A 20,107-nucleotide genomic window follows, 5' to 3' on the forward strand; every position below is an offset into this window, starting at 1 on the left:
CAGTCTCTGCAGTGAACTCTACTCCTGTGTACCCGTGTCAAGCTCCCTGAGCACCCTGAGCACCAGTCTTTCTTCAGGTCTGACCTACGGGGTGGAGGCACTACCCAATTTACCGACTAGCTTCTGGCCAAGACTAGGTTTATACTGGAGGAAGGTCCTCCATCTCCCACAATCTCTACCAATCGCATTGATAAGGAGGGAGCTCTCATTGCAATCCTTGGGCTCCATCGTGGCACGGAATGAAGCAATGCTTTATCGAAAAACCCTGCTTCCCTCGCCCCCGCTCATCTTGAAGGCAATAAATCAGGAAATTCAAGCAGGCTCATGCAAAATGCTCATGGAATGGGCCTCCAGGACTCAAACTCTCTTACTCTGGGTAGGCAGCTTGGAAGAAGATCTTATCAATAATACAGAAAAAGTAAAAAAACACAAATTGGAGAGAGACTGGATACGCACCCTGGAAGAAGCGACCGCCTCAAAATTGACACAAGATCTGCCACCTAACATGACTAAAGTGAATGAACAAAAAGTGTACTTGATAAGAAACTTTGTGAAGATTTCCTAAGAATCCGTTCAAATATTCTTCACACCAGGGAAATCTTGGCCAGAAGGAAACAATCGGAAACAAAATCATGCCGCTTCTGTCCTCAACCAGAGATGATCAAAACTATCAAACATCTCCTGTTGAGCTGTACATTGGTGACTTCATCACGTTCCATCCACTTGGGCAACTTGTTCAGAAACTTGCACTGTTATGATGAAGAAGAATGGTGGAGTCGGCTGACGAGTGGAGACAAGATGACATGGATTATCGCGGTGGTGGGATTCTTTAGAAGCATCGGCCTACTCAATGGATGAACCAGGTCCTCCAGCGAAGTGCCAGGAGTGTGTTCAGGGAACTTTTAAAGAAAAAGTAGTGAAGGAACTGGGAACCGATTTGATCAACTAATGACTGTCCTTGTTTAGGATCAAGTCTTCACATTTTTTTTTATACAATTGATCCAAGTAATAAAACATTTTTTTTTAAAGTAGAAAATACTGTGAAGTGTATGAACCAGAGAGTAATAACAAATAGTTAATGGAAACTGAAGAAGGACAAAGATCCTCTGCTGGGGAAAACCCAGCTCAAACGCATGGAAAGTAAAGAAGGACTTGCATTAGGGAGTCGTCAATGAGCAGGTGAAGCCTGGGAAGTTCAAACCAGGAAGAGAGAGGGCAGGAGAATCTGAGAGGTCCTCGGTCGAGAGGATGCGGAGAACCAAGGAAAAAAGCAGTCCAATCAGTCCAGGAGCCAGCAAGGAACTGACTTGTGTGTGTGCGCTGCATTCCAAGGTGATGGCATGACCTCGAGAAGGTGGACCGCACAGTCCGCAAACGATGCAGCGATGGCCAAGCAAAGGCCTCTGGGAGACGCAGAGAGTGAGGCGGGCAGATGAAGGAAACGCTGGAAGCATTTACCAGCACAATGTGATCCTGACCCCACAGGAAGAACTGGTAAATGCTGACCTGGCAAAGTAGAGGTAACGGGAACAGTGAGATACCCGGGAGAGGCAATGGGCAACATTAAGCAGTAACGTGAATGAAGAATACTACGAGACTCATCATCCTTGCCCCAGTAATTTTGAAGATAGTAACACTAATCAAGAACACTACAGGAACTTCACACTTGTCCACTTAGTACTGAAGCCAGTAAAGAAAATAAAGAATACTATGGGACTCATCATACTCGTCCCAGTATTTGAGAAATCCCCAAAGATAGTAAAGCATATCAAGAGACTTGTGGTACCCATCTCAGTGTTGGGAATACCAGAAAGCAAGTAAAGAGGGGCAGAAGAATCTTTATGCTGGGTCCCATTAGTGGAAGCGCTTAGAAGAGGAAGAACAGAATTGGTAAAAGGGACCCGGTATCTAGACTTGCCATCGAATTTTTATCCATCAAATTTATATCCATCGAAATGTATTGATTGAAATTATTTTCCATCGAAAAGCATATTCATTGAATACATTTCGATGGATTTCGATGGATTTTAGAATTGGGGTAAGGGTTAAATTTAGGGTTAGGGTTAGAGCAAGGGTTAGGGTTAGGGCAATGGTTAGGGTAAGGGTTAGGGTTAGGGTTAGGGTTAGGGCTAGGGTTAGGGTTAGATTTAGAGTTAGATTTAGGGTTAGATTTAGGGTTAGGGTTAGAATTAGGGTTATGGTTAGGGCAAGGGTTAGGGTAAGGGTAAGGGTTAGATTTAGGGTTAGGGTGAGAATTGGGGTTAGGGTTAGGCCAAGGGTTAGGTTAAGGGTTAGATGTAGGGTTACATTTAGGGTTAGGGTTGGATTTAGGGTTGGAGTTAGTTTAGGGTTGGGGTTAGGGCTAGGGCTATGGTTAGAGGGGGTGCCCTTAGGGTTGAGGGGGGATTAGGGGGACCCCCCAAATAAACAATAAATACCAAAGGTTACAGGGAGCTGTCCAGTGCTGAAATACATTAAAGATTTCAGCACTGGACAAGGATTACATTTTGAAAATAGGGGTTGGTGTGGGCAGTTATGGGGGAGGACCCCTGGGGTTGAGGGGAGTTTGGGGGGAGACCCCCCCAGTAAAAAATACATATTGTAAGTTACAGGGAGCTGTCCAGCTCCATGTAACGTTATGTTCCATTGAATTTCCATGCAAACAAATGTAAATTGTTTTTCCATGAAAGGGTTTCAATGGATAAATGCTTTGCATTTTATGTATCGGAATTCGATGGCACTTTTTTTGATGGAAAAAAATTAAATGATACTTCCCTTCGATGCAAATTATTTGATGGAAAGTGTTACTCACCGAACGGGAGTGGACAAGACAGGAGGCCAAACCGGCGAGACGGTGCTTTGATTGAAGAGCTCGGGTGGAGGCTCCAACCCGAGCTCTTCAATCAAAGCACCGTCTCGCCGGTTTGGCCTCCTGTCTTGTCCACTCCCGTTCGGTGAGTAACAGAAACAGAAGCCTCAGAAACATCTGTTACTCACCAAACGGGAGTGGACAAGACAGGAGGCCAAACCGGCGAGACGGTGCTTTGATTGAAGAGCTCGGGTTGGAGCCTCCACCCGAGCCTCCTCTCTATGAGGGAAAAAATGACCTTCCTGATGATATGACCCACTGCTGATTATTGTGCCAGACAGAGGGACCGATCACCCGAAAGAGCGGGGAGAAACACGCCGCCACTGACCCAGCTGCAAGAAACAACACACGATTAATCACTTGGAATAACAGCAATACCAATAAGTGGAGATAAGACAGAATAGTACCGGAACAACCCAGTCCCTGGATCCTGAACCCACAATGCCCTGATCCCCCCCCCTGGGGTAATAGACAAGGAATTAGAAACTATCCTGAGAGGTGTAGGTAACAAGGAGAACAAAAAAAGGGCACTGAAGGTCTTACCCTAGGAAGTCGAAGTTCCCTTATACTCCAGGATGCAGAACACAACGACAGTGCAAAATAATAAACGGGGAAATGTTAGTTGGGTAGCTTTTCCCGGGCGGAACGAGGGACGCACTAGATCCGGGTGGGTGCACAACTGCAAGGCGTCCCAAGGTGCACTTAAAGGGCGGAACCAGGTAGAATCCAAAATAGCCAACGTCCTTTAACAGTATAGCAAAACGGAAAGATTCGGTACACAGACGAGCAAGAAGGTAACAGAATCAGCAGGCAGGCAGTCCTTACAACAATCCTCAAGTCGGTACACGGGCGAGCAAGAAGGTAACAGAATCAGCAGGCAGGCAGTCCTTACAACAATCCTCAAGTCGGTACACGGGCGAGCAAGAAGGTAACAGAATCAGCAGGCAGGCAGTCCTTAGTTCAGAAAGAGGGTTCGATACACGGAGCGCGGTATGAATGAGAAGGAACAGGAATCCGCGGAGCGGACTGGAAACAATACAGAAGCTTCAGAAACAAGGCGATAAGACGGAACTTTAGCGCCAGCTGTAACTTTCAAACAGAAGCAGCGTCCTCCGGGCTGCAGCCGCTTAAATCAATGAGGAGGTGGAGCAGAGTGAGGGAGGCACTCGTGATGTCATGGACTATGGATTCCCTTAGGTTTCATGGGAACCGTAGTTCGAAGACCGTCTGGCTGGTGCAGTAGTCGTTAGCCTCCAGGGCATTCTCCACTTCATCAGGAATGGCGCTACAGAATGCCGAACAGAACGGCGAAGCGCAAGAGTTTTGCCAGATGTCCCTTTCCGCTGTCGACCCTGAGGTAAGTATGAAGCACGGGGTCTTAGTGTGGAACGGTGCCGAGGCGTGACAGCATCCACCCCCAAAGGCGGCACCAACCCCCTGCGCGCATGGAAGCAGCGCAGAAGCTTAGGACAATGAATATTATGCAGCGGTTCCCAAGACCTATCTTCAGGGCCGTAGCCCTTCCAGTCAACTAGGTAGAACGGGCGACCCCTGCGTAGTCGGAAGTCCAGGATATCGCCACTTCGTATTCAACTTCGCCCTGTACCCGGACGGGAGAAGGGCGGAGTGGCAAGCGAGTAGCAGGAGGACAGGGCTTCAGGAGGCATACATGAAAAACCGGATGTAATTTCCATGAGGCGGGTAGAGAAAGCCGCACTGCCACAGGACTAACCACATCAGTGATAGAATAGGGACCCACAAATTTGGGCAAAAGCATGCGTTTACCAGGGATTTTCAGGTTGCGTGTCGACAACCAGACCTTCATGCCCACCTTGTATGTCGGAGCAGGACTCCGATGCCGGTCAGCATATTTCTTGGCCCTATTCTGGGCAGTAAGGAGATGCAAACGAACTGCCATGTGGACGGATTTGATGTCCCGAACGCACGCCTGGGCTGCCGGATTGTCTAAGGGAACAGAAGGATCCAAGGGCAAAGATCGTGGATGCTGCCCATACATGGCGTAGAAAGGTGACACCCCAGAAGCCGAGTGCAAAGAGTTATTATAGGCAAATTCAGCGGGCAACAACATTGTCAACCAGGAAGACTGAAAGCGTAGGCACAGACAACGGAGGAACTGCTCTAAAGTAGCGTTGGCTCTCTCAGTCTGCCCATCTGTCTGGGGGTGATAGGCAGTGCTGTACCGATCGTCAATGCGCAAAGATGCGGTTAAGGCTCTCCAAAAACGCGAGGTAAACTGTGGCCCGCGCTCCGACACCACGATGGATGGTAGGCCAAAGAAACGGAAGATATTCTTGAGGAACAAAGATGCCAAAGTTGGTGCTGAAGGCAGACCCTTACAAGGAATAAAGAGTGCCATTTTGGTGAAATAGTCAATGACGACCCAGACAGTATCAAAACCGTCCACTAGAGGCAGATCCACTATGAAGTCCATGGAGACCATATACCACGGCTTGTGCGGCACCGGAAGTGGTTGCAATAAACCCACTGGTTTGGAACGTGAAATTTTGCATTGGGCGCACACAGAACAAGCGGCCAGATAGTCAACCACATCCCTGGACATAGAGGGCCACCATGCCCAATGACGCAAAGAGTCCAGAGTTTTTTGTTGACCCGGGTGGGCCGCTATCAATGAGTCATGAGACCATTCCAGGGCGCGGAGACGTGCCTCCCCAGGCGGCAAGTATAAGCGACCCTGAATGTATGGCAGTCCCTGTACAACATCGAGATTGAGGGCCATGCATTCCTCTGCATGTGAGGAAACCCATTCCGAGACCAGGGAACGAAGCGAAGGCTGGGGTGTGCAGCCACAAACCACTCTACAAGGTAACAATAGAGAATGGTCTGATGCAGAACTGCCCGGGTTGTGATCCAGACGTGATAATGCGTCGGCACATGTGTTGAGCCGGGCCGGTCGGAATGTGATGGTGAAGTTGAACTGGGAAAAGAAGATATGCCAGCGGGCCTGCCGAGCGGTGAGGCATTTCATTGATTTGAACACCAGGAGACTCCGATGGTCAGAGAAGACTGTGACCAGATGACATGCACCCAGTAAATGGTGCCTCCATTCTGAGAAGGCATCCTTAATGGCCAAGAGTTCTCTTTCAGTGATGGGGTAATTGCGCTCATATTGGGTTAGTTTTCTAGAATAATATGCGACTGGATGAATCTCCCCTGAGTCAGGACAACGCTGAGACAGTACCGCCCCAATGGCGGAACCAGAAGCATCAGCCTCCACTAGAAAGGGTAAGTGAGGATTAGGATGTTGTAACACCGGAGCGGTGGAGAACGCAGCTTTCAAAGCCTCAAAGGCGTTCTGTGCCTCCTCATTCCATCGATATATTTTCTTAGAGCTTGTCAGAGCAGTGAGATGAGCTGAAATGGACGAAAACGAGTGGATAAAACGCCTGTAGAAATTTGCAAATCCTAGAAAGGACTGCAAGGCTTTGGTTGAGGCAGGGATAGGCCATTCAAGTACCGCCTTAACTTTGGAACGACTCATTCTGATGCCCTGGTTGGTTAGGTCATAACCGAGAAATTCGACCTCAGTAGAGCTGAATACACACTTCTCTGCTTTGACGAATAGATTGTTTTCCCTAAGTCGTTGTAATACAAGGCGTACGTGTTCAGTGTGTTGTTCGCTGGAGGATGAGTATATTAGGATGTCGTCCAGGTAAACCACAACAAACTGGTCTAGACAGTCATGAAAGATGTCATTCATAAAGGCCTGAAAGGTGGCCGGAGCATTACAGAGTCCGAAGGGCATCACTAGATACTCGAACAGTCCATACCGGGTTTTAAATGCCGTTTTCCACTCGTCCCCTTCACGCATTCTGACGAGATTATAGGCGCCCCGGAGATCCAATTTGGTAAAGATAACAGAAGAACCAAGTTGATCCAAAAGGACTGAAATCAGTGGAAGGGGGTACTGATTTTTTATTGTAATAGCATTCAATGCTCTATAATCAACACAAGGACGAAGGTCTCCCTCTTTCTTCGGGACAAAAAAGAGAGGAGACCCTGCAGGAGACTTAGAGGGTCTAATAAACCCTGTGACCAAAGATTTGTCGATGTACTCCTTCAGTACCTTGTCCTCGGGTATGGTAAGAGAATATAATCTCCCAACCGGGATTTTAGATCCCGGAACCAGATCAATAGGGCAGTCATATGGTCTGTGAGGTGGTAAATGATCCGCCCCCCCTTTATCAAACACATCCCGAAAGGAGAGGTATTCCGAAGGAATGTGCGTAGTGGTAGAAACGGACCCGATGACTGCCATGGATGCTACCAACGCCTGAGAGGATGATTCTGGATACACACTTGTGTTCTGAAAACATTTTTCATTGCACACGCAGGAAGGAAACTGAACCACCCTGTTTGCCCAGTCGATAGCGGGGTTATGGTGTCGTAGCCAAGGGATTCCCAATATGACCCGAAACTGAGGAGCTTTGATCAAATCAAACGATAAGGTCCCCACATGCCCTTCCTCTGTCTGCATCCGAAGCAGGGACGTGTTCTGGGTAACCAGACCGGAAATCAAGGACGTACCGTCAACTGCATGTACCGTTTCGGGTTGAGCTTTGGACAGAACTGGTACGTTGTTTTTTACAGCATAATCGTAGTCCATATAATTACCGGTGGCCCCAGAATCAATAATGGCGAGGGATGAAAATGAAGCGTCAGGGGTCATGGTAAAGACTACCGGCAGGCTGACTGGGGCAAAAGCGACCCCGTGAGAGTCCAAAGAGTGTACCCCCGGCGTAGGGACTCCATCTATCGCCGGGTTCTGGCATTTCCCGCCTTTTTGTTGGGTCTTTTTGGACAGTCATTTAGCAAATGTTCGGCCGATCCACAATACATACATAAATTATGTGATCGCCGGTGCTCCCGTTGTGCAGGTGTTAAAGGACCTCGGACGGCCCCCACCTGCATGGGTTCCGGAACAGAGGAAGGAAGACTGACAGAATCCAAGGGAGGGGGTATTGGTGTGGTAGACTTACGTTCTCCTTTCCTTTCAGCCCTTCTAGCGTCAATCTGTAATACCAAGTCCAGAAGTTCACCGAATACGATAGGGACTACTGGTACAGTGGCTAGGGTGTCCTTCAGCTCTTCAGACAGCCCTTTATAGAACACTGCTGACTTCTTCTCTTCGGGCCAGTCTGTCTCAGCTGCGAGTTGATTGAACCTGGTAAGATAAGTGAACAGAGAAGAAGTACCCTGACGTAAGTTCAGGAACTCTAAGTCTGTAGCTTGGGATTTATAACGGGTATCGAAAACCATGTTCATGGCAGTGATGAGAGCATCACAGTCATACAAGACAAAGCTATTTGATTCGAGTAACGGATTGGCCCAGGCTGCAGCCGTCCCTCCTAGATGCGAGAGGACAAAAGCCGCCTTCGTGGTCGAATTGGGAAAGGCTGTGGGGCGGCAAAGGAAGTGCAGTTTGCATTGATTAATGAACGCCCGATAATGCTTTGGATCGCCAGTGAAACGTTCCGGCGGGGCCAATGGAAACTGTGTAGCCATGAGAACAGGGGCTGCCGTGAATCCCGACGTGGAGGCCGAAGAGACACCGGAACCAGAAGCAGTGGCACCAGACATGTCTACCCCCAGTGTGTGTGGAGGCGGGAAGCGTTGCAAACCATCTATTCGGTGGTGCAAGGCATCATGTGCTGCCGTCATGTCCGACCGTAAGTCGGATACCAAACGGACCAGAGCAGCCAAGGGGTCCGTCTCTTCCATGGCTTCTGTTTCTGTTACGCACCGAACGGGAGTGGACAAGACAGGAGGCCAAACTGGCGAGACGGTGCTTTGATTGAAGAGCTCGGGTTGGAGCCTCCACCCGAGCCTCCTCTCTATGAGGGAAAAAATGACCTTCCTGATGATATGACCCACTGCTGATTATTGTGCCAGACAGAGGGACCGATCACCCGAAAGAGCGGGGAGAAACACGCCGCCACGGACCCAGCTGCAAGAAACAACACACGATTAATCACTTGGAATAACAGCAATACCAATAAGTGGAGATAAGACAGAATAGTACCGGAACAACCCAGTCCCTGGATCCTGAACCCACAATGCCCTGATCCCCCCCCTGGGGTAATAGACAAGGAATTAGAAACTATCCTGAGAGGTGTAGGTAACAAGGAGAACAAAAAAAGGGCACTGAAGGTCTTACCCTAGGAAGTCGAAGTTCCCTTATACTCCAGGATGCAGAACACAACGACAGTGCAAAATAATAAACGGGGAAATGTTAGTTGGGTAGCTTTTCCCGGGCGGAACGAGGGACGCACTAGATCCGGGTGGGTGCACAACTGCAAGGCGTCCCAAGGTGCACTTAAAGGGCGGAACCAGGTAGAATCCAAAATAGCCAACGTCCTTTAACAGTATAGCAAAACGGAAAGATTCGGTACACAGACGAGCAAGAAGGTAACAGAATCAGCAGGCAGGCAGTCCTTACAACAATCCTCAAGTCGGTACACGGGCGAGCAAGAAGGTAACAGAATCAGCAGGCAGGCAGTCCTTACAACAATCCTCAAGTCGGTACACGGGCGAGCAAGAAGGTAACAGAATCAGCAGGCAGGCAGTCCTTAGTTCAGAAAGAGGGTTCGATACACGGAGCGCGGTATGAATGAGAAGGAACAGGAATCCGCGGAGCGGACTGGAAACGATACAGAAGCTTCAGAAACAAGGCGATAAGACGGAACTTTAGCGCCGGCTGTAACTTTCAAACAGAAGCAGCGTCCTCCGGGCTGCAGCCGCTTAAATCAATGAGGAGGTGGAGCAGAGTGAGGGAGGCACTCGTGATGTCATGGACTACAGATTCCCTTAGGTTTCATGGGAACCGTAGTTCGAAGACCGTCTGGCTGGTGCAGTAGTCGTTAGCCTCCAGGGCATTCTCCACTTCATCAGGAATGGCGCTACAGAATGCCGAACGGAACGGCGAAGCGCAATAGTTTTGCCAGATGTCCCTTTCTGCTGTCGGCCCTGACGTAAGTATGAAGCACGGGGTCTTAGTGTGGAACGGTGCCGAGGCGTGACAGCAAGACCATAAACCAAGGGACCCTGTATGCTGGGCCCAGTGAAATGAGAGACTGTGAACAAAGTGAGAGATACATTGATTCTAAGGAATGGCTCGAAGTAAAGCCATCTTTTGAAAGTGGGGAAAAGACACTACAAGAAACCCAGAGGAGTAGTGTCAGGATTAATGAGGTGAGTACAAAGGCAGCGAATATGGCAAGGGAAATGTGCACAAAATCGCACAGTGAATAACCTTGAATCAAACAACGTGCACACAAGAACCACGACTCATAATACTAAAACCCAGGAGTGCAGATAGAGTGAAACAAAATACCTATATGTGAAAAGGGATGTGGGGTAAGCACTTAGAACCTCCTTATGACTGAAAGGAAAGTCGGCAAACTCTTTACCCACTATGCTCTTACAGATACTGACAGCGCTAAGCCCACGTAGAGGGCAAGCAAGGACAGGATCTGTGTGCTGACACTCTGGATGATAGTGAATAAGGAACTTAGAAACAGTACTCACGAGAACCGGAAAGACCACTTGAATGTCAGTAAACCCACGAACCCAGTTGATCAAACAAGGACCCAGAGGGCTATAACAGCAATGGGTGGAGGATAACTAAATACCTAAGACCTAAGTCAAGGAGCAAGTAGGAATTGTGATTAAAGAAATAGTGAGGAAAACAAAAGGCATTCACACAGGGACTAGTTACTACAGCACCCCACACCTAAATAATCAAATGGGAAATAAATGCAGAAGTGAAATGGAAAACATGGCATGGATCCCAATAGGAAGTAAGGATCAGGAGCAGGGAAAATGATATCACAAAAGGAAACCTTACCCACCCATCCAAGGAGAAAAGGCAGGAAACTAAATCTAAAAAAGGAAAGACTAATGCATCAAGTTTTTCAGTAGCAAAGGACAGCATCAAAGAAATAGAAAACACAGGCAAATTGGGCTGCATCAAAGGGTAAAGCACAGAGAAAGGCTGCCAGCAGACAGAGGAAGACAGAAAGGGAAATCCAGAAAGCAGAAATCAATTCAGCACATGAATCCGAAATCCAGGGCGGAGGAACAAGAAACAGGAACTAGGAACTAGGCACAAAAGCTAGGAACAAGGGACTAGTCACAACAGGAACACTGCAACGATGACCAGCGCAGGACTGAAGTAAACTGAGGCTTTTAAAGCTGCTTAACGAGCACACCCCTCAGGTGTGCCGCCTGCTGCACCTGCAGCCACAGGTGTTGCCTATCCTCCACCCAACCTTGTCCTGCAAGGGAGGAGGTGAAGCAGTGAGCCAGGCATTCTGGGAAGCATAGTCATTTGAGTAAAGTAGCATGCTGGCTGCCAAAAACCTGGAATGGATCCGGAAGGGAAGTAACTTGGAAAATAAGGTTTTAGCGCTCCCAATTCATCACAGCACTGTAGCATTAGGTTCGGAGGAAATGTCCAATAGGGAATAAACCCCAAAACATGCCCCCAAGTGGCGGGAACGGGAGCGAAGGGAGCGAGTCGTGACAAGTAGAGGCCAAGATCCGCAAGTAGGGAAACTAGGAACTGTAAATAAAGCAAGACAGGGGATACCGAAGAGAAGGTGGAAGAGTCCCCTTGAGGAATTAAAGTAACCGATTAATCACGTCACTAGGAACTATCTCAAGAGAGACTATGAAGGCTCAGGAAGCCTGTCCAGCAGAAGGGAATACATCTCTTGGAACCCTTGTTGGTTGGTTAGTGCAAACCCTTTTTTTAATTGGTGGTAGGGTCAGCCCAGGGTAGTTTTTGGACACAGTATGGACTACATCTCTGACGATGAGCACCATAGCTAAATTTATGTTGTTAGGGAAAACCCCCCTTTTGTGAGTGATAGACATTGATAGCAAACTTGGAGCGCTGCCCAACACAATCCCTCATGAATCTTAAACTCACGTGCCATAGATGGCACAGTATTGCCTCCGGGTATAAATATTTTTCTGGGTTGCCAGAAAAATTGGACATTGCCCCCCAGAAAACCCAGAGTCCAAGAGGGATAAACGTCGCCCGTGCTGCAGGGTGTTCACTGGGGGTCTTCTATTTCTCTTCTTTCCAACAGGGGCATTCTACAGAGGCAGGAGAGGGGGTGGGGGGATTTACCCCCAGGGTCCCCTCCATTGAGGCATGTGCTAGAGAGGCGTAGTGTAGTGAGATCTGTGAACACTCACCTCAAGCCCAACTCATTGAGCCATTTTATTATAACCCTCTACAATTAAATAGCTTTTTACGCTAATTCACTGATATCTCTTTGAATCTCAGGGCTTGTTTTCTTTTTTTTTGTTGTTATTTTCCTACCGTCTTTATTGCAAATCCGGGAGAACCTCACTACCCCTCTTTAGCCCCATACTGACCTCCCGTCCCCTTTACTTTCATATTTTTTGTAATTTTTAACCCCTATCGTGTTTCATAGTCTAGTTATACACTTTTCCTCAATTACACATTATTCAAATATGTTCATTGAAAAAAAGGCATTTTATGAATTTCTTTCTTTCTTTTTTCCAAATTTCGGTCTGTTTTATTTAAAACAAAATGTAAATTTTCAGGGAAATGGTTTCATTAACATGATTGAGGTGAAATGGGCAGCTATCATTGAAACACTTGTGTATAGGCGCATTATAAATGCCATATCATATCATATCATACCATATCATGGAGGAGATGTGTACAATGTTACGCTGCCTTCACTATCCAGTGAATTACCCCAGCTGAAATCTCCTGCCACCTTAAGAAAAGGGGCAGCTATCATGGAGGAGATGTGTGCAATGTTACGCTGCCCTCGCCATCCAGTGAATTACTCCAGCTAAAATCTCTGCCACCTTAAGAAAACGGGCAGCTATCATGGAGGAGATGTGTGCAATGTTACGCTGCCCTCGCCATCCAGTGAATTACTCCAGCTGAAATCTCCTGCCACCTTAAGAAAATGGGCGGCTATCATGGAGGAGATTGATTGATTGATATTTTATTCGTATTGCGCTCATACACAAGTGTTTCAGAGCGCGACAAGGCAGGGGAGGGGAACAGGGGAGAACAAAACAACGATCTTACTAGGCCCAGTGACATCGAGAACGTGCACGTGCAGGGTAGAGGGAGAAGGGGGAGAACTGCATGGAAGGGGGAACAAAAGGAGAGTGCGGAGCGAGAAGGAAAAAACAAAAATAATAATAAAATAATAAATAAAAAGGCAACAAACAATGGGAGTGCAGCCAGCAAGTGGCAAGTGCTGGGTTTATGGCAGCAGGCCGTGTAGGTCTGAAAGTGCAGGAAGAAAAGGGGAGGGCTGTATGGGTACAGATACAGACCCCAGTGCAGGGGGTTCCCCGGAGGCAGTGCGTGTGGGTGGCAAGATGAGCAGGTACCTGGGCCCAGAGGACAGAGGGTGGCCAGGTGCATGGTGCCGAGGGAGAGCAGAATCAAGAGGGGAGAGGGGAGAGGGGAGGCGTGTACAATGATACAATGTTACGCTGCATTAACCATCCAGTGAATTACTCCAGCTGAAATCTTCTGCTACCTTAAGAAAATGGGCAGCTATCATGGAGGAGATGTGTACAATGTTACGCTGCCCTCGCCATCCAGTGAATTACTCCAGCTGAAATCTCCTGCCACCTTAAGAAAATGGGCGACTATCATGGAGGAGATGTGTACAATGTTACGCTGCCTTCAACATCCAGTGAATTACTCCAGCTGATATTTCCTGCCACCTTAAGAAAATGGGCAGCTATCATGGAGGAGATGTGTGCAATGTTATGCTGCCTTCACCATCCAGTGAATTACACCAGCTGAAATCTCCTGCCACCTTAAGAAAATGGGCGACTATCATGGAGGAGATGTGTGCAATTTATGCTGCCTTCACCATCCAGTGAATTACTCCAGCTAAAATCTCCTGCTACCTTAAGAAAATAAATGGACAGCTATCATGGAGGAGATGTGTACAATGTTACGCTTCTTCACCATCCAGTGAATTACTCCAACTAAAATCTTCTACAACCTTAAGAAAATGGGCAGCTATCATGGAGGAGATGTGTACAATGTTACGCTTCTTCACCATCCAGTGAGTTGCTCCAACTAAAATCTTCTACAACCTTAAGAAAATGGGCAGCTATCATGGAGGAGATGTGCACAATGTTACGCTGCCTTCACCATCCAGTGAATTACTCCAGCTGATATCTCCTGCCACCTTAAGAAAATGGGCGACTATCATGGAGGAGATGTGTGCAATGTTATGCTGCCTTCACCATCCAGTGAATTACACCAGCTGAAATCTCCTGCCACCTTAAGAAAATGGGCAGCTATCATGGAGGAGATGTGTGCAATCTTACGCTGCCTTCACCATCCAGTGAATTACTCCAGCTAAAATCTCCTGCTACCTTAAGAAAATAAATGGACAGCTATCATGGAGGAGATGTGTACAATGTTACGCTTCTTCACCATCCAGTGAATTACTCCAACTAAAATCTTCTACAACCTTAAGAAAATTGGCAGCTATCATAGAGGAGATGTGTACAATGTTACGCTTCTTCACCATCCAGTGAATTACTCCAACTAAAATCTTCTACAACCTTAAGAAAATGGGCAGCTATCATGGAGGAGATGTGCACAATGTTACGCTGCCTTCACCAACCAGTGAATGACTCCAGCCGAAATCTTCTGCCACCTTAAGAAAAGGGGCGGCTACCATGGAGGACATGTGTACAATGTTACGCTGCTCTCGCCATCCAGTGAATTACTCCATCTAAAATATCCTGCCACCTTAAGAAAATGGGCGACTATCATGGAGGAGATGTGTGCAATTTATGCTGCCTTCACCATCCAGTGAATTACTCCAGCTAAAATCTCCTGCTACCTTAAGAAAATAAATGGACAGCTATCATGGAGGAGATGTGTACAATGTTACGCTTCTTCACCATCCAGTGAATTACTCCAACTAAAATCTTCTACAACCTTAAGAAAATGGGCAGCTATCATGGAGGAGATGTGTACAATGTTACGCTTCTTCACCATCCAGTGAATTGCTCCAACTAAAATCTTCTACAACCTTAAGAAAATGGGCAGCTATCATGGAGGAGATATGCACAATGTTACGCTGCCTTCACCATCCAGTGAATTACTCCAGCTGATATCTCCTGCCACCTTAAGAAAATGGGCGACTATCATGGAGGAGATGTGTGCAATGTTATGCTGCCTTCACCATCCAGTGAATTACACCAGCTGAAATCTCCTGCCACCTTAAGAAAATGGGCAGCTATCATGGAGGAGATGTGTGCAATCTTACGCTGCCTTCACCATCCAGTGAATTACTCCAGCTAAAATCTCCTGCTACCTTAAGAAAATAAATGGACAGCTATCATGGAGGAGATGTGTACAATGTTACGCTTCTTCACCATCCAGTGAATTACTCCAACTAAAATCTTCTACAACCTTAAGAAAATGGGCAGCTATCATAGAGGAGATGTGTACAATGTTACGCTTCTTCACCATCCAGTGAATTACTCCAACTAAAATCTTCTACAACCTTAAGAAAATGGGCAGCTATCATGGAGGAGATGTGCACAATGTTACGCTGCCTTCACCAACCAGTGAATGACTCCAGCTGAAATCTTCTGCCACCTTAAGAAAAGGGGCGGCTATCATGGAAGAGATATGTACAATGTTACGCTGCCTTCACCATCCAGTGAATTACTACAGCTGAAATCTCCTGCCACCTTAAGAAAATGGGCGGCTATCATGGAGGAGATTGATTGATATTTTATTTCTATCGCGCTCATACACAAGTGTTTCAGAGCGCGACAAGGCAAGGGAAAAGGAACAGGGGAGAACAAAAACAACGATCTTACTAGGCCCAGTGACATCGAGAACGTGCACGTGCAGGGTAGAGGGAGAAGGGGGAGAACTGCATGGAAGGGGGAACAAAAGGAGAGTGCGGAGCGAGAAGGAAAAACAAAAATAATAATAAAATAATAAATAAAAAGGCAACAAACAATGGGAGTGCAGCCAGCAAGTGGCAAGTGCTGGGTTTATGGCAGCAGGCCGTGTAGGTCTGAAAGTGCAGGAAGAAAAGGGGAGGGCTGTATGGGTACAGATACAGACCCCAGTGCAGGGGGTGGCCAGGTGCATGGTGCCGAGGGAGAGCAGAATTAATAGGGGAGAGAGGAGAGGGGAGACGTGTACAATGTTACAATGTTACGCTGCCTTCACCATCCAGTGAATTACTCTAGCTGAAATCTTCTGCCACCTTAAAAAAATGGGCAGCTATCATGGAGGAGATAATGTTACGCTGCCTTCACCATCCAGTGAATGACTCCAGCTGAAATCTTCTGCCACCTTAAGAAAAGGGGCGGCTACCATGGAGGAGATGTGTACAATGTTACGCTGCCTTCACTATCCAGTGAATTACTCCATCTGAAATCTCCTGCCACCTTAAGAAAATGGGCAGCTATCATGGAGGAGATGTGTACAATGTTACGCTGCATTCACCATCCAGTGAATTACTCCAGCTGAAATCTTCTGCCACCTTAAAAAAATGGGCAGCTATCATGGAGGAGATAATGTTACGCTGCCTTCACCATCCAGTGAATGACTCCAGCTGAAATCTTCTGCCACCTTAAGAAAAGGGGCGGCTACCATGGAGGAGATGTGTACAATGTTACGCTGCCTTCACTATCCAGTGAATTACTCCATCTGAAATCTCCTGCCACCTTAAGAAAATGGGCAGCTATCATGGAGGAGATGTGTACAATGTTACGCTGCCTTCACCATCCAGTGAATTACTCCATCTGAAATCTCCTGCCACCTTAAAAAAATGGACGGCTATCATGGAGATGTGTACAATGTTACGCTGCCCTCGCCATTCAGTGAATTACTCCATCTGAAATCTCCTGCCACCTTAAGGAAATGGGCAGCTACCATGGAGGAGATGTGTACAATGTTACGCTGCCTTCACCATCCAGTGAATTACTCCAGCTGAAATCTCCTGCCACCTTAAGAAAATGGGCCTCTCACACAACTACATTGGCAAACAGTAGGAACACAGAGCCACACAATGTATAACTGGGTGGTCTTCCCTGGTCTGGAAATTCGGATATATTTATTTTCCTGCGGGCTCACCTTTTGAAGCCGGACATGCATTTTAACATTTTTTTAAAATGTTTTTATTTTTCCCCTTCCAGTTATTTTGTTGCTATCTCTTCTTTTGTTCCTGTTATTTTAGTAGAAATCTTTAATGCCCACCTGAGCCTGCATTTCACTGGGGGAAAGTAAATTGTACGGTTAACAAGGACAGAAATGTATTCATATTGAAGGTGATGTCGCACCATTGGAACATGTCAATGTCTTCGCAAATATTAGATGTCACCATACAAAGAGAACAAGCTTTCCTGAATGTTCCCGATCCTGTTTACAAGTAAGGTGTCCCTGCCCCACCCCACTCAGCTCCAGAAGCCCCCACCGACCGCGTGTCAGCGCTACTACACACCATGCACCTAAAAAGACAGGAGGTGTACTGAGCTGGTGGAAGGAGGAAGCTTCAAGGGAAGGAGGCATGGGAAAAGTGAGTCTCACGAGGACCCACCGCGACCACCATCAGACCTCCTGCAGGTGGGATTTCCAGAAGCTGGGCCAGCACCGAGGATACCCGGCTGCGCCGGGGAACAGGGGCTCCTTTCCTTTGCTTGAACCTCTGGTGGAGGTGCACTAAACTTTCCAGCAGTACTCGGCAGGCGGCTTCATCAGCTGAAGACCAGCCGTGCCTCAGCCAGCTGTGTATTTACAGTATTAGGCCCATAAATTAGTGATATAATGCATAATGTATGCGCTGAAACAGGCCCATTAAATATTCAGCGAGGCGAAGTCCCTCTTCTACTCTTCCACGTGGCGCCTTGCCATTGTTCCTGGGTTCCTGCGTGCACACGCCCCGCAGTGGTTCCTGTGTGCACACGCCCCGCAGTGGTTCCTGTGTGCACACGCCCCGCAGTGTTTAGATGGGAATAGATGTGCACGGATCATTGCTATAAAGAGAGATTTTGAATCAAGCGTACTAACGCCGTGACTACGCATGAACCTGCCCCGGGCTCTTGGAAGAAGGCCTGTGTCTACATGCGCCTCCTGGAGACACATACCCTGCCCCCACAGGGCCCTCTTGCGTGCATTTCATAAGAAAGCAGATACCAAACGATGTATTGCACACAGCACTGCACTCTGCAGCCCAGGTTATTGCATCAGAGCCTGAAGGCAGCCATGTCAGGATTTCTGGAGCACAGGCCCTCCTCGAGGGGGCAATTGCAATAACAATATCAATAAAGACGTAATTGAGGGTCAAATATGAAATTGCCTAACTTGCCCTCCTGACCTGGTGGTTAGCTACTCACTCTGCTGGCGCAGACGCAAAGCCCGGCGGAGCGGGCCGGTCCCTCGCCGGGTGGCCGTGCAGATGGGGCGTCACTGCTGCGAGTTAGTAAATCACAGCAGGGCATGCATTAGACACACTGTGGCATCCATGCCTGATGGTGCGTTAGGTCATTCAGGCACGCCATGCTCATGGGCTTTCCTTATTCCACTGCGACAGGAAGGCCCAGGAAGCAGGCAGGGGTCAGGGGGGTAATGAACCTGGAGTCTCTTCTGACTGGGATCTGCATTTCTATGCTCAAGGCTGGGCAGCACCACTGTTGGTAAACATGTTGGCGCTTGTGCCCGTCATTAGGGGTAAACAGATTTCCAGAAGACAGGCTTCACCGCAGCGTAGAGTAAAACGCCCCACAGTTTCATTATTATCGGATTTTTCACCACCCTGGTGGTCAAACTTTATCATTTTCCCCCTCAGCCCCAACATAAGGCCCACCCCTTCCGCATCACTTCCTGTTTGTTTCCTCTGTCCACCAGGACAGGATTTCACGCAGTGCATTGAGAGACAGTTGTTGGCCACCACGCGGGGACGTGTCGTTTCGGTGGCACTGTAAAGTAGACCTCTGTTGTAATAATGTTTGGGGACACTGAATGGTCAATGAAGCCGTTTCGGACTGTGTTGGACCCAGAGCAGTGGCCACTGGCATTGAGCGTGTTATTGCAACTTACTCGGCCCGTGGGTGCATTCACTTTAAGCCCCCCTCCCTTGCCCGTGCTGCTGCAGTCCAGCTTATGTGAGGGGAAGGGGCAGGGAAATAAGTGGATGGCCACGGTGTCGTAGGCAAACCCTCCCCAGAGCACATGCGCCTACTTACTGAGTGGCCGAGGGTTCCTCCCTTCCCGCCGACCCCTCTAGAAGGTGAGTGGGTGCATGTGACATTCTATTTTCTGAGGGTTGCCGGGGTAATCGTCATGAAACCAGAACTAGCTGGGACAAAGCAGATTTTTAGGCTTAGCCCCCTCTTGAGTAAAAAAAATATGACGGGCCCCCCAAAAAGCGAGAGCTACTTTTATTTTCTGTTAAAAGCAGCCCTGAACTTCCCTTTTGAAAGAGCGTTGTAAAGCGGGCCGGGTCCAAATTCATCTGGGTGCATAAACTTGGAGAACGCAGTTTCAATTTACATACAGGAGAGATCGTTGAGTAGCTCAACCAGCTTCCATACAACCTGCCTGTAGGACTACAGTGTGACCAGAGAATGTACAGAACAGTATCTAATATGATAGCAATAAGAAGAAGTTAGGTGAGGGGATGTATACAGTGAGTCATGCTGGCATTCTGAACACATGCTAGGCAACAGGGTACATACGTGAGTAACAACGAGGCAGTATTAGACGTAACGTAGTGTGTCAAGTAATTTCAGATGTTTTCAGCAGAGAGCCATGATTTGGTTATACTCTTGAATGCTTGGAAGGAAGCCTCGGCTCTAATAACGTTGGGGAGAGAATTCCAGAGCTTTGAGGCCAGGACAAGGAAGCTCGCACCACCCGCTTTTTGTAGTTTGATTCTAGGGAGGGATAGGTTATGGGTCTGGGCCACTCTCATAGGACGGGTGGAGGTGTGAGGAGTGAAGCGGTTGGCTAAGTAGGTAGGAGCCTGGTTGGACAGGCACTTGAGTGTTTTCAGTGAGATTCTATGCTTAATAGGAAGCCAGTGTAGATTGCTTCTATGGTTTGAAATGTGATGGTTTCTCGGTGTGTTTAATGCTGCTCTGATGGCATTGTTCTGGGTAACGTGCAGTTTGTTGAGGTTAGACAGACTGGTCCCTAGA

Source organism: Ambystoma mexicanum, chromosome 14, assembly GCF_040938575.1.
Source record: "Ambystoma mexicanum isolate Mex_15411 chromosome 14, UKY_AmexF1_1, whole genome shotgun sequence".
Lineage (NCBI taxonomy): Eukaryota > Metazoa > Chordata > Amphibia > Caudata > Ambystomatidae > Ambystoma > Ambystoma mexicanum.